Genomic DNA, 13,536 nt, shown 5'->3' with positions numbered 1-13,536 from the left:
TACTTCCACACTGTCCACGAGGCACAGATCTTATTGTGAAGTGTGTACATACTTGCCAACCCTACCAATTTAGGCGGTAGGATACCGCTTTTTAAGCAGTCCTACGGCCTACCGATTTATTGGCACCAAATACCTATTTTATTTGTAAAAAAAAAAAAACATTTTTTGTTTACATTTTTTTTTTTTTTTTGCCCACGCCAACTCGGGGGAGTCTTTCAAGGGCTCCCCCGAGCTGGCGTGGTGGCAGAAGGCGTGGCAGGCACCTCATTGTCATTGAATGCACCCGCAGCGGCGGGCTCATTCAATGACAATGGGCTGCTGACGGGCCCTATTCCTATCATTACCTCCTCGCCTGACTATTTTTGAAACTTTAAGATTCCTACAGATTTTTGGTCACAGAATGTTGGCATGTATGTGTGTATGGGTTTCGGACACGTCACCATGCTGTGCGCCAGTATATGATCATGTGGCATTCTTCGGAAGGTGTGCAATGAAGTCACATGCTAGTTTACAGTATGGTTACGTGTTACTACTAGAAACCTATTAAATTCAGTAGAACATTTTTGTTAAAGGGACGTTATGGTTACGTTGCGCTACTAAAAACCTATGCAATTCAGTAAAAAACAAAACTTTGTTGAAGGGTCATTATGGTTAAGTTGCACTACTAAAAACCTATGAAATTCAGTAAAAAAAACGTTGTTACGGGGACGTTATGGTTCTAGGTAAAATCAAATACCCCCTGAAATTCACAAGTTATGGTAAACTAAGCTACTATAACTCGCGCAACCACCGTGCACTGCTAAGACTAACACCCAGGACATCAAAGATGACATCACAAATGTCATTGATGACATCACTGATGACATCACATATCTGGGCCACTTGTTTTTGTTTATTCACATATATAGGCCAGGTGGTTTTGTTCACTGGCAGTCAGAATAATAAAATTGAAAAGGTGCTATATATCTAGACGTTAACCTTGTCATATGTTCTTTAAGTACTTTCCTTAGGGTTTGGTCTCAGCTCATGGTGCACATACATGGGGAAATGAGCAGGCCTCAAACACACAATTCATTTGTATCCATGAACATAAACGTTAATGACATTAACATTTTCTGATGATGCAGTTTCTTTCTTCCTTCCTTACTTTAGTTTCCCTGTATGTGCCTCTGATTTGTATGCATTGAGGTTCTTCATATGCTTTTTATGTATCAGCACAAGTGCTGTAAGTCTTGAATTGTTAGCTAGTTATTACATGTTTAATATTACTCAAAACTCTGATACGGTAGCATTCATTATTGTACTATCCAAAATTACAATATTATATTTAGTGTACTTCTATGGTGCATGCTGCGGTCATTGCCTATGTTTATATATGATTAGGTTTCTGTATTAACTACAACACTCCAATACAATGATATTAGATGAGTACATTCTTTAATAGATTAAGTAGTTCATGATAGGTCTCCCAATCACCCCTGACATCTTGTTACTAACAATATAAACACAACTCCTTTTAGGGACTTTTCATCAAAATTTATTTCACATGTGATGTCATCAGTGATGTCATCAATGACATGTGTGATGTCATCTTTGATGTCCTGCGTGTTAGTCTTAGCAGTGCACGGTGGTGGCGCGAGTTATGGTTGCTTAGCTTACCATAACTTGCAGATTTCAGGGGTTTTTCGATTTTACCTCGAACCATAACGTCCCTTCACAATGTTTTTTTTACTGATATATATATATATATATATATATATATATATATATATATATATATATATATATATATAAATAGAACCCTGGGTCAAATGAAAAAGAAAATTAAAATATTTTAAAACATACTGTGAAACATACAATATACTTCAAAAAATATCACCATAGAAATTCCTAGCAACAGAACCACATCAAATAGAATGGTTTTAGTCTGTCGTTTAAAGTTCCAGCAGTTTTCTAATGTCCATTAAAGTCCATTCGCCCTATAACATAAGATTACACTTAAAAGATTATATACTCTCTCCAACCTCGCAACCCAGAGGATTCCAAGAGCGGGGGGAGAATCTTGCAGCCCCGTTATCAGAAACAAGAAATGACGTTAGTAATTACGGCAGGAACAATGGAATAATTTACTACAAGCTGTGTAAAACATGCTTGACACACGAGTTCCTGCTATTGCTTAATGCATATATTAGAAAAACAATGCAATTGCACTCCAAATGTTACAAAGGTCGTGTGGGCGTATAATGTTACTTTGGCTCAAGTTGTTCACCGAAGAGCGCCCGTTGACTATCGTGGCAGAAGAGGCGCAAGGCAAGATCAAAACACAGCGCGCACCAGTCTTTCCCCTCCAGCTGGCGTGTTCAACGCTGCAGGTGGGGAGAACTACACAAATAGACCCACAGTCTAATTGGGCCAGATAACCCCAAACTCGATGCCAAAATCCTCTCAACTCTTCCGTCAGTTTGGAGTTACAAGGACAGTCGCTTGCACCGGAGTCTTCATGCAGCAAACAGAAGCCACCCGCCAGGGGCTCCATAGCCGAAACGGTGCGGTGGGCGTGGCCGGAACTCATGGAGTGAAGCAGCAGCGAAGCTGAGCTCCCGTCCTACGATTTTTCATTGATCCTGCCATACTTGCATTAGACTGAGGTCTTTTCTAATAACCACACCATCAGCTAGAGTAAGCGTCTCTGCTTCCTTCCAGCGAAAATCCAACGCAAATCGGAGCCCGCATTGTCCTAAATGAAGCATTTGAAGTATCCCCAGGGACCCGCAGAGATGGCGGCCTGAACGGAGCAGGAACCGCTGGTGGGGGAGGGGCCTGTTCGCGCGCCGGGAACCTGTGGCGCACCTAGAGCGAGGGACCAGCGTCCACCTTGCAGCTTGGTCCTGTGGACCACGGACACTGCGTGACCACCCAAACGCAGGGGACCCCTGTAACAGTGGCACGGCGGTCTCGTGGCGCGCTGGGCTCACGGCGGCCCGACCCGACTATCTGCCGCCGAGCAGAAAAGAAGCTACATCAGCGCTTTATTGAACTCCCTAACGCTCCGGTGGCCGTCGTTACACCAACGCGGACCAGGGGGCGAGGTCCCGCGTACGGTGGTGCCGGACGGGTCCCGGAGGCCCACACTGACATCGGCCCGATCGGGGCCAGGATTTATGGTGAAGGGGCGCCTTCCTGCACTTTGGCGGCCCGGGCCGCACTGGTGAGCGTGTGCTTGTGGCACGCGTGGCGGACTGGCCTGACGGAAGGAGGCTGGGGCAGGCACCGCGGCCCCTGAGCGGAACGGTGATCCTGCAACCCGCCAGGCCTGCATTGCCCCAGGGGCGTGGGACCAACGGGCTCCAGACGGTTATACCACTCCATCGGACGTGGCAGAGGGATTGTCAGCTGCCGGCACACTAACGTGGTGCAGGAGGTGAGGCCTTCCGCGTCTTCATCCTCATGTAACTCTTGTAACTCTTGCACGCCTCGCTGGCCCCCCACAGCAGTCAGCTGGGACTACGCTGTGACCCCCAGTACACGGGCCAGGTGTACGTGCTGGGGGGCTTATTGATGGGAGGCACATTCACTTGCATGTGAGGGCTGTGCCCTGATGCACTGCTGGATTTAGCCTGAAGCTTTTGAGTGAAATACTCACCTAATCACTGCTCGGACATCTCACTGCTGTGCCGCTGGCACTCTAAGACTTATCTCCCTGCTCTGGTGGCCCCCCCTCTTCCCCTCTTTCTCTGTCGAGCAATACCAAGCCCACGGTTGACAACAAGGCCAGGGCTTGGGGTACCAGGAAGTGATCAAGAGCCTCGCTGAGCAACCGGACGACGAAGGGCCCAGTTGTAACACATTACCTGGGCAGGTTTGGCTAAACTACGGACTTCTGGTCTGGGTGGCATATGGCCTGAGGTCAGGGCGGTGAACCTACTCCTAGAACAAAAGGCTGCGAACACGCGAAGCACCACCGTAGACCATCTCGCACCCTACTGCCCAGGGTCACAATCCACCGTCATCACCCTCAAAACAAAGGAAAATGTCTACCCAGCGGCACAAGATCAAAGGGGCAACAATTATGGACTCCTTCTCAGGTGCAAAACCTAAGCAGCATCTCCAGCACGAGATACCCACACAAACAGACCCTCCTGAGCCCGTGGAGGACCCCAGAAATACCCAGGTGCTACAGGCTATTGCAGCGCTCCAAACAATCATGGAAACCAAGATAGACGAACTCAGAGTTGATATGTAACTTATACGCCAGGATGCTCGCAACCTAACGGAGAGCGTTGGCAAAGGGGAAGTAAACCTGCAGGACACCATAGACACTACCGCAAATCTGAAAACCAAAGTAAACACGCTTGAAAACCAGGTTGCTCGGCTAGAGGCGAGATCGGAGGAGGCGGAGGGGAGAGCCCGCCGCAACAAAATCTGGATTCTTGGTGTTCCGGAGGACATGGAGGGATCCAATCCAACGGAATTCGTGGAGTCCTTGCTACTTCAGGAAGTTGGGGTCGGCAAGCTTACGCAAGGATTCTCATTGGAGAGGGCCCACCGCTCTCTACAAAAAAAGCCCCCACCGGGATCACATCCACAGCCAACAATCGCAAAGATTCTCAATTTCAGGGACAGAGAGACGATACTTAAGTTTTCCAGGGAAGGAGGAGAGATCAAGCGAAACGACTCTCGGATAGTCATGTATCCCGATTACACCCCCAATGTGCAGAGAGCCAGGAATTCCGTTATACCAATTAAAGCCCGTTTGCGCAAGCTCAATCTTCAGTACATGCTCCTATATCTCTCACGCCCCAAGATCCTTTATAAAGGAAGGTCGATCTTCATGGAAACTCCAGCTGCGGCCACCATGTGGCTGGAGCACAACAACCTGGCTGAGGGGATGACCAAGACTCAGCGATGGAAGGCCCACGCAGAAATCGTAATCTCCAAGATTGAAATAACACCATGCTATGACTTCCAATCGTCACCTACATACGGAGATCCTTCAAGCAAGTAGCAGAATATGATCTGTCGGATGGGAGCTCAGGCGGTCAAGCATGGACACCCTCATGACCCACCCCACCGCTACTAGTGCCGGTATGCTGGCACCACATCTGCGTCCCAAGACCCGGATAGGCCAACGAGGCGCAGAAGCCCCTGAGCGTTGCTCCCTTGAAGTGGCTGCTGGGGGCAGTTCACAGTTGTTTCATGTTGTTAAACCACCATTTCGAGTGGATGTTGAACCAGATACTAAAACTCCACTTTCTAGAGCAATTCAGCCAACAATGATAAGGGAGGGGATGGAGCACACACCAATGCTGACTAACCTTGAAGGTTGTTGTTTGAGATATCCATCTAACGGGAGGACGAAGTGGCTCGGCCCTGAGTGGGCTCTAAGATTTATTTTTCATCACCATGACCACACGCATTAAGATTATAACCTGGAACGTGAGAGGCCTGGGCACCTACCTCTGATGCAATAGAATTAGATCATATCTTCGCAGGAAGAAAGTGGGACTGGCCTTCTTACAAGAAACCCACCTAACAAGGGAATCTATTGCAACACTCCAGACTCACTGGGGGGACAGGGGTTCGGATCATCCTACTCCAAATATGCCAGAGGGGTGTTCACATGGATCAGCCACCAAATCCCCTTTCGACTAATCAAAGCTGAACAGGACCCGGAAGGGAGGTATGTCATAGTGTGGGGCTGCATTGAACAGACTGAAATATGTATTGTAAATTCATACCTCCCCAATAGTAACATACCTGCACACCTGGAGCAGATGTATGCCAAGGTCACACAATACAGAAATTGATTTTTCATGTGGGGGGGAGATTTCAATTGTGTCTGCAACACAGTCCTCGACAGGTCCACCCCTCTCTCTGGAGGCCCACCGGCTTCCACCACAGCACTGAACACTATGCTGAGCCGCCTTCGATTGGCGGACGCCTGGCGCGAGCGACATCCAGATGATTGAGGCTACTCTTTTTACTCCTCCCCCCACAAACTTTATACTAGGATCAACCACATCTTCATTGGTAGGGAAAGCCTCCCTCAGGTTGATTCAGCGCAATATTTAGGCCGTACTATCTCTGATCACTCCCCCTTAGTGATAGAGTGGTGCACCGTAGGGCCCAGATCTCCGATACCCACATGGAAGATGCCCATTGAAGCGCTAAAGGACCCCGCATTCAGGGAGGATCTTCGAGAGTCCCTTGTAAACTACGTACTGGAAAACAAAGATAGCGTTGATCGGTTGAGCACAGTTTGGGAGGCCCTTAAGGTGGTCATACATGGGGAGATCATATCTAAGGCAGGAGGCATCAGGAGGCAGTTACGCGAGGCACTTGAGCAACGAGAAGCCGAAATTGAACAACTAGAATCCAGCACTCAAAAGTCTCAACAGACGGAGGAAGCACTCAAACAATCCAGAACAGAATGCAAAAAAGCTTGGGATAGGCTAGCCAAATTCGACTTCACCACCAGGTCTAACAGGGCTCACGCCCAGGCGGATAAATCCGTCAGACTGTTGGCCTGGCTGTGCAGGAGAGAGCATTCCAGGATCCCGATCACATCCCTGAGAGACTCAGATGGCACGGTACACCAGATCCAGCAGGACATTAACAACTCCTTTAAACTATTATATACCCAGTTGTACTCCCACGATACTCAGGTGGCTCCAGGTGTGATCTTGGACACCGTAGACGAAATAGGACTGCCTAAACTATCACTTGAACACAGAGAAGCCCTGGATGCCGACATCACCAAGGACGACATAACTGAGGCAATCAAGTCCCTGTCCACGTGTAAGTCCCCAGGCAGTGATGGGCTAACTACCGAATTTTATAAGGCTTATGAACCAGAGTTAACCCCACTCCTGCACGAGGTCTTTCATGAGGCCTATGAACTGGGGATCCTACCTGAGAGCATGCGTGAAACGCCGGTGATTCCAATGCTCAAACCCAACAAGCCACCTGAGGAGTGTGACTCCTATCGCCCACTCACAATGCTCAATTACGATGTCAAGATTTTAACAACAGTCCTAGCCAAGCGACTTGCAAGGGTGATAGGAGAGGTAGTGCATCCTGACCAAAGTGGATTTGTGCCGGGCCGCAACACCACCGCCAATCTGCGTAGGCTCCAGCGTGTTTTGGCCCAAACTAATTTAGACGGAGGTTCCTACGGTCTGCTCTCCCTGGATGCCATCAAGGCGTTCGATTCTATCTATTAGGAGTGGCTACTGGCTGTGGTCCGGGAATTTGGCTTTGGCGACAAATTCATTAGATGGGTTAGGGTCCTGTACACTAGACCGAGGGCAAGAGTGAAATCCGGCCGCCTCATATCTGCAGCATGGGATATACAAAGGGGCACCAGGCAGGGTTGCCCGCTCTCTCCTATGCTTTACATACTGGGGCGGGAGCCTATCGCTATCTATTTCAGGAAGCAATTTTTCGACGCCAGCTTTCGGCTGGACGGAATGGATCACATAATATCCTTGTATGCGGACGATGTCCTCCTCTACGTCAGAGACCCGCACCTAAATGTCCCGACCATGTTGGACGTCCTTGACAACGTTGCCAAAGTATCAGGTATACAATTTAGCAAACGTAAATCCTGTCTCTTCTCCCTAGGGGGCCTCAGAGGAGATCACTTGGATGACTTACCACCACTGGAGGTGATTTGGCACCCCAATACGTTCCCTTACTTGGGAATCAATGTCTACCACACGCCAGAACTCATGCATGAGAATAACACAGCGGCGGCACTTCCTCCTCTCCGTAAGTCAATAGGGTTCTGGTCACGACTTCCCCTGTCCATGATGGGGAGGGCTTCGGTCATCAAAATCATCATTCTTCCCAGATTTCTCTATGGGTTTCAGAATGTTTTTTACTACATCAGGGCCCCCTTTTTTCGGCTGCTGGAAAGGTTGCTTAAGGACTTTCTATGGGGGAGGGGCAGACACAAATTGGCACTCTCCACGTTAGTCCTCCCGTACCATCAAGGCGGCATCCAGCTCCCCGACCTCGAGGGGTACTATATGGCGGCCCAGCTCAGCTTCATTGCCAAGTGGTTGGCCGATGATGCCACTCTGGAAACGGACTTGCTGCAACACTCAATCGCCCTGATTCGGCTAAAAGAACTTATTTGGGCTCCCCAGTTCCTCGTGGCCGACATTCCTTATCTGGCTGCCCTAAGCAGGCAGATATGGCACAGAACAAAGTCGCTCCTCCATCTGCAGCACACATATACTCCAGACATTCCTATATGACGAGGGCTTGTTCCGTGACTTCTCCTCCTTACAAATGCAGGATGGAATTCCTGTCGGCCAGTTCCTCTGGTAGCTAAGGATCCGGAAACGAGCACGAATCAATTGGGACGTTTGGCCTGTGGAGCCCGAATCCAACCCCTTTGTGACACTTTTATATAACCTGGGAGAAGGGCATAGACCAGTGTCTCAAATATACAGCCACCTCACCGATAAGCCTAACCCCCGTAGCCCTGATCTAAGACTGAAATGGAACGTGGACCTGGGCCAAGAGATGTCAGACGGGGAGTGGAAGAGAGCATTGGCGTTCCCTAAGGAGGTTTCCAGGAACTCCAGGTTTAGACTGATTCAGCTCAATGTACTGTACCGCTCGTACTTAACGCCACACAAACTGGCACAGATCTACAACAAACAATCCCAACGAACATGCCCTTGGTGCAACAGGGATGAACCGGATCTTATGCATATGTTTTGGGGGTGCACTAAGGCCCGCCAGCTCTGGGCCGCGGTCGAGCGAACCTGCAGGAGAGCTGGTATGACTAGGTATGGTTGGACTCCAGGAGAATGCCTCTTGGGAACCTATCCCAGGCTCGCTAAAATGAAGCACACTGTGAAGCTAATGGACTTGGCCTGCAGCCTCACCAAGAGAACTATAGCCATGGCCTGGAAGCGACCGGATGGACCATGTTACCATGTATGGCGAGGTGAAATGGAACGCTGGGTGGGGGCAGAAACTGCGGCTTGGGAGGAGGGCATTGCCAATTCCCCTGACGATGCGAGCCAGGCTCTTGAAGCCTGGAGGGCCCTCACATGGGAACTCTTCCACCCCTCCAATGATGACAAACCCCCTTGAATAACTTACCCGCAGGAATACTAACCTACATATTGCAAGACTTTGTATATATCACAGCCTTGAGGTGCCTGGGCCACCCTCTCTCTCCCTTGATGGCTCCTCTCTTTCCTTCCTTCTTTTTCTGCGCTCCTCCTTCCCTTTCTGGATCTAATTTTGCAATAAAGCTCTGGTTAGACCACTTGGAGATGTTTATTGTTAAAGTTAACAAGTTTTTTTTAGTTATAATTGTGTTTTAATTTTTCCCTATGGATAATCGGCAAATTCTGATAATTTTACCTTCTGTTGAAGTGGGCACTCCACTGCCATACTGCTGTTGTGCTTATCATAAATGCCATTAAAGAGATTTAAAAATAAAATAGCTGAAACGGTGCTCCATTCTGCTCCAGGAGCTGCAAGGACTGTAAGGACGCTGCCGCGCTCCACGCCGGAATCAGTATATGTAGCTACTCCGCCTCCAGGCTGCAATGGAATAAAATTAACCCCTTCACTCCTGGAGGAAAACACACCAGCTACAGAGCACAAGAACCAGTCTCCCAAGGAGTGTAAGGACTCTGCCGGACTCTAATATTATCACAATAATCTGTGTACGACTTACTGTAATTACCAGACGGACAGCGCGACGCTGTTCTCTGCCAGAAGACCGATCGCGGGTACAGCACACCTGTCTCCGCGTCGGTTCTCGTCTGTATAGAGGAAGGACCCGTCATGTCCGGGTGGAACGGTTACGCATTTCTCCCACTCGTGTCTCACTCGTATAAACCGAGCCAAGGGCTGCGTGAACTTTATATTTCTGTCTGCTAAGCACACGTGACCATAGTCATGTGACTTACACGGAAATCAGCCGTGCGACAACGCACAGCATCGTAATTGCTAGGGGTGAATCTCTTATTAATATATAAAGCAATAGTATTTTGCTGTTTATTGTGAAAAACAAGCATTTTCTCTGTTTCATGTGTGTATGATAATACAGAGAGAAAAAACAGGAACTCAAAATAAACAGGAAATAAAATATTTCACCCCTGTTGGTTCCAGAAAGTGTTGGCTTAAATTTTTGCTCGAATAATGTATGTTCTTTAAGGAGCTGAATCTTTTGTAAACTTCTGGGTACAAGTTCGGTTGTGGAATTGTTTTCATTAAAAAATGAGTAGGAGGTAGTCTGTGTTCCCCACCTTTCTATGGCACTGTTTATTATTTTGATACATCAGGTCCTCAGAGGCAAGAGACGTTTTGTAGAAAAAAGACTTAACCACCGAAGGCCCTGATAGTTGGAGCAGAACTGTTGGCTCGTGCTGGGAAAGCTCGAGTGGGTCCTCTGCTCCGGAATCCCACCTTGTCCCGTGCTCGAAACGCGGGGGGAAGGGAGAACCCTGGCTAACACATCCTGACTTGTTATTTAAGAACACTTCTTTCTTTCTTGTGAACAGTATCCCACACTCTTCTTGGTATTTAGGTTTTTCTTAGTATAGGCTCTTTTATTTGACAAGATGTCACTAGCAATGCCTTATTATTATTTGATGGTCGTAGCTTGCTCCCATCTTAGATTTAGGTTTAGATTTAGATCAGGCGTCTTTCCACCCCGCATATACAGTTTAATAAACACCCTTGAACTGTAATCACTTGTGTCCGTCTTTCCTGTTGCCACCACGAGTTCCTTACAGGTTCCATAGAGGCAGTTATTAAATCATGTTGATTGAGATGCAGGTGGAATCTGATGCAGAGATGGATGTGGTTGGGGCTTGGATGAAGATTTGAATTGGTTGTGATGTAGTTGTGCTTTCGATGGGACAGTGATGTGGATGACGCTATTAGTGGCGAGCCAAACATTCTGCATTCTTTTCATCTAGCTATGTCAGGGTCAAAATCATAAATGTACTGTGTGCGCGACTCCCTTTGGAGTTTCATAGGAGATAGTGTACAGAGGCTCACTTCTAAGAATAATGGCCATGTAAAATGTGTGCTACAGTCAGTGTTCTTAACGAGGTAGAAACAACACTTTAATTCGTCATGGCAGAAACCCTAAAGCAAGATGGAAGCCAGAAAGAGACAAGATGGACGACATTGCAAGGCCTGCTTCTTGGCTACACTTACTGTCTAACACGTTCATGGCATCAAAAAGTGTATTTATAATAACAACAGTTAATAAAAAACTGCCAGTAGAGATGTCGATGCTTCCTGCAACATTTTGGACATTGCACCCCGACCCTAACATTTCCCCCCTCTAGTCGACTTTTCATCGACTCCACAAGACGGGTAGGCGCTCTTCTGTCCCCGCACCTTAAAAAAACATTCTTAGGATCCCCTAAATATTCTTCTGGGCAGTAGCGCAGGAAACGGCATCCATCATCTCTTGTGACATCAGCATGAGGTTTGAGATAGTTCAACCATGTGGGGCTTGTTCTTGCAAGTCTCTGGAACTGTTTGGGGATGGACATTTTTGATGCAAGTATTGTCTGACGAAGTAAGAGACATCATGGTCCTAGCTTTAGTCATCATTTTCGCACAGCACCCTAAGCATTTTTCGACGGCTGAGCAGATTTCGACGTTACAAGGGCAACACTTTGATGATCTTGCTCAGCCATGAAGATACCCACCATGTGCTCCGCCCTCTTTCTCCATTACAGTGCACAGAGTGTGCAGGGCCTTTAGTGTGTGGGTAATGCTTCCATTTTTTGGCGCTTTCTGCAGGTACGTAGGTTTGTGCTTTTCAACATGGGGTGCTTATGATATTGCTCGAGATTGAACTCTGCCACCACTAAGATGGGCACAAGTAGTGGGGCCATCAAGCACAGCTCTGCCCATGATATGATATGATGTGGCATTTATAACGCGCCTGTACACAAGTGTTTCTAGGCGCGACAAGACAAGGCAGGGGAAACAAAGGGTGGACAAAATAACAATCTTACTAGGCCTTGTGTCATTCAGATTGTGCACCTGCCGGGAAGAGAGAAGGGGAGAAGTGCCAGAGGGGGTGGGGAAGGGGGAATTCCAGTTAACTCACCAGTGCAGCCAGCGGGTGGCTCATAAGTGCAGAGAGAAGGGACTGTAGGGTTGCAGATACAGACCCTTAAGTGCTGGGGAGCCTGGAGGCAGTGCAAGGGCACATGCAGGAGCCCGAGATCAGAGAGTGACCGGGTGGAAGTGCGCAGAGCAGTCAGGTGCATCAGCTGGGGAGAGGAAGAGAGAGAGCGGAAGCGAAAAGGAAGGTCTTGAGTTGCTTCCAGAAACGGAGGTGGTCCTGCTCAAGTTTGAGAGAGGCAGTGAGGCTGTTCCAGAGGGGGGCCCAAGCCGAGGAGATAGATCTGCCCCCAACTCTCTGCTTGGAGAAGTGTCTGACCCAGAGAGAGTTGGAGGTGGATGAGCGGAGAGCTCGAGGAGGAAGATCCTTTGTAAGAGAGCGTTTGAGGTTGAGCGGTCCCATACATGCCAACATTCTGTGACCAAAAATCTGTAGGAATCTTAAAGTTTCAAAAATAGTAATTAGCATAATGACGACATCACAGGAAGTGATGTCACATGAATTTGACCCAATGAAATGACAGGACATCACAGGCTGCAAAGTGCACTTTTAAAGCCCCAGAACCAAAGTAATTTAGAAAACAATATATTGTTGTGTTATAAGACTGCTGATTGGCAACATGGGGCAGTTGCTGGGGGTCCTCCTGAAGTTCATGCATGGCCCCTTGCAACAGAAAAGGTGGAAATGCACTGATGCCGTCCCTACCTTGATCATTGTGGTTATTAAACAAACTTAAAAAGTAACTAATAATTTACCATATTTTCTTGCCAAAATATACCAGAAAGGGGAGATATGGGGTTTTTTTTCAACCAAACCAGCAATCATGGTGCTTTTGTTTAGAGGTTTCTCTAGATTTACCCAGATTTGTCAGCCTGACAGTTATCCCCAGTGCAGAAGGGCAGGTTCTGCCTGAGTATCGGCCTGCTGCATGTAATTCAGTCCAGCGTGCAACCCAAGCGTCAGAATGTGCTTGGAATTAGAAAATACCCCACTAGAGGTCATTTAAAAAATGTTTCTTTGTAGGCGTGGCAGAAGCGCAATATTGCTGAAGCTAATCTGTTGTGAATGACATTTGGCAGGTCTGCCCTGAGTTAATAAACCTGCTATTTCATAATACTTATAACAAAAGGCAGGTACATCATGGAAACCCAGCACTTCAGCAAACTGCGACCGGACCTCGAGCTGCGCTATTTCTGGAAACTGTCTCCGGGGAAAAGACAAACTATAGCCGAATGCCCATTCGTTTGCTTGCTGGTTGCTAGCAGAAGAGATCAAAGTTGTAAAACCGGCTCTGCGATAGATAGGGGACAATCCATCTTGCCACCTTCCCAGCCACGGAAATTAGTTTGAGGGTGAGTGTGAAACAGGATGTGGGAAAGAAAGGGCAGGCACAGAAAGGGGAGAGAGGC

Source organism: Ambystoma mexicanum, chromosome 4p (assembly GCF_040938575.1).
Source record: "Ambystoma mexicanum isolate Mex_15411 chromosome 4p, UKY_AmexF1_1, whole genome shotgun sequence".
Lineage (NCBI taxonomy): Eukaryota > Metazoa > Chordata > Amphibia > Caudata > Ambystomatidae > Ambystoma > Ambystoma mexicanum.
Note: the sequence above shows the minus strand (reverse complement) of the source record.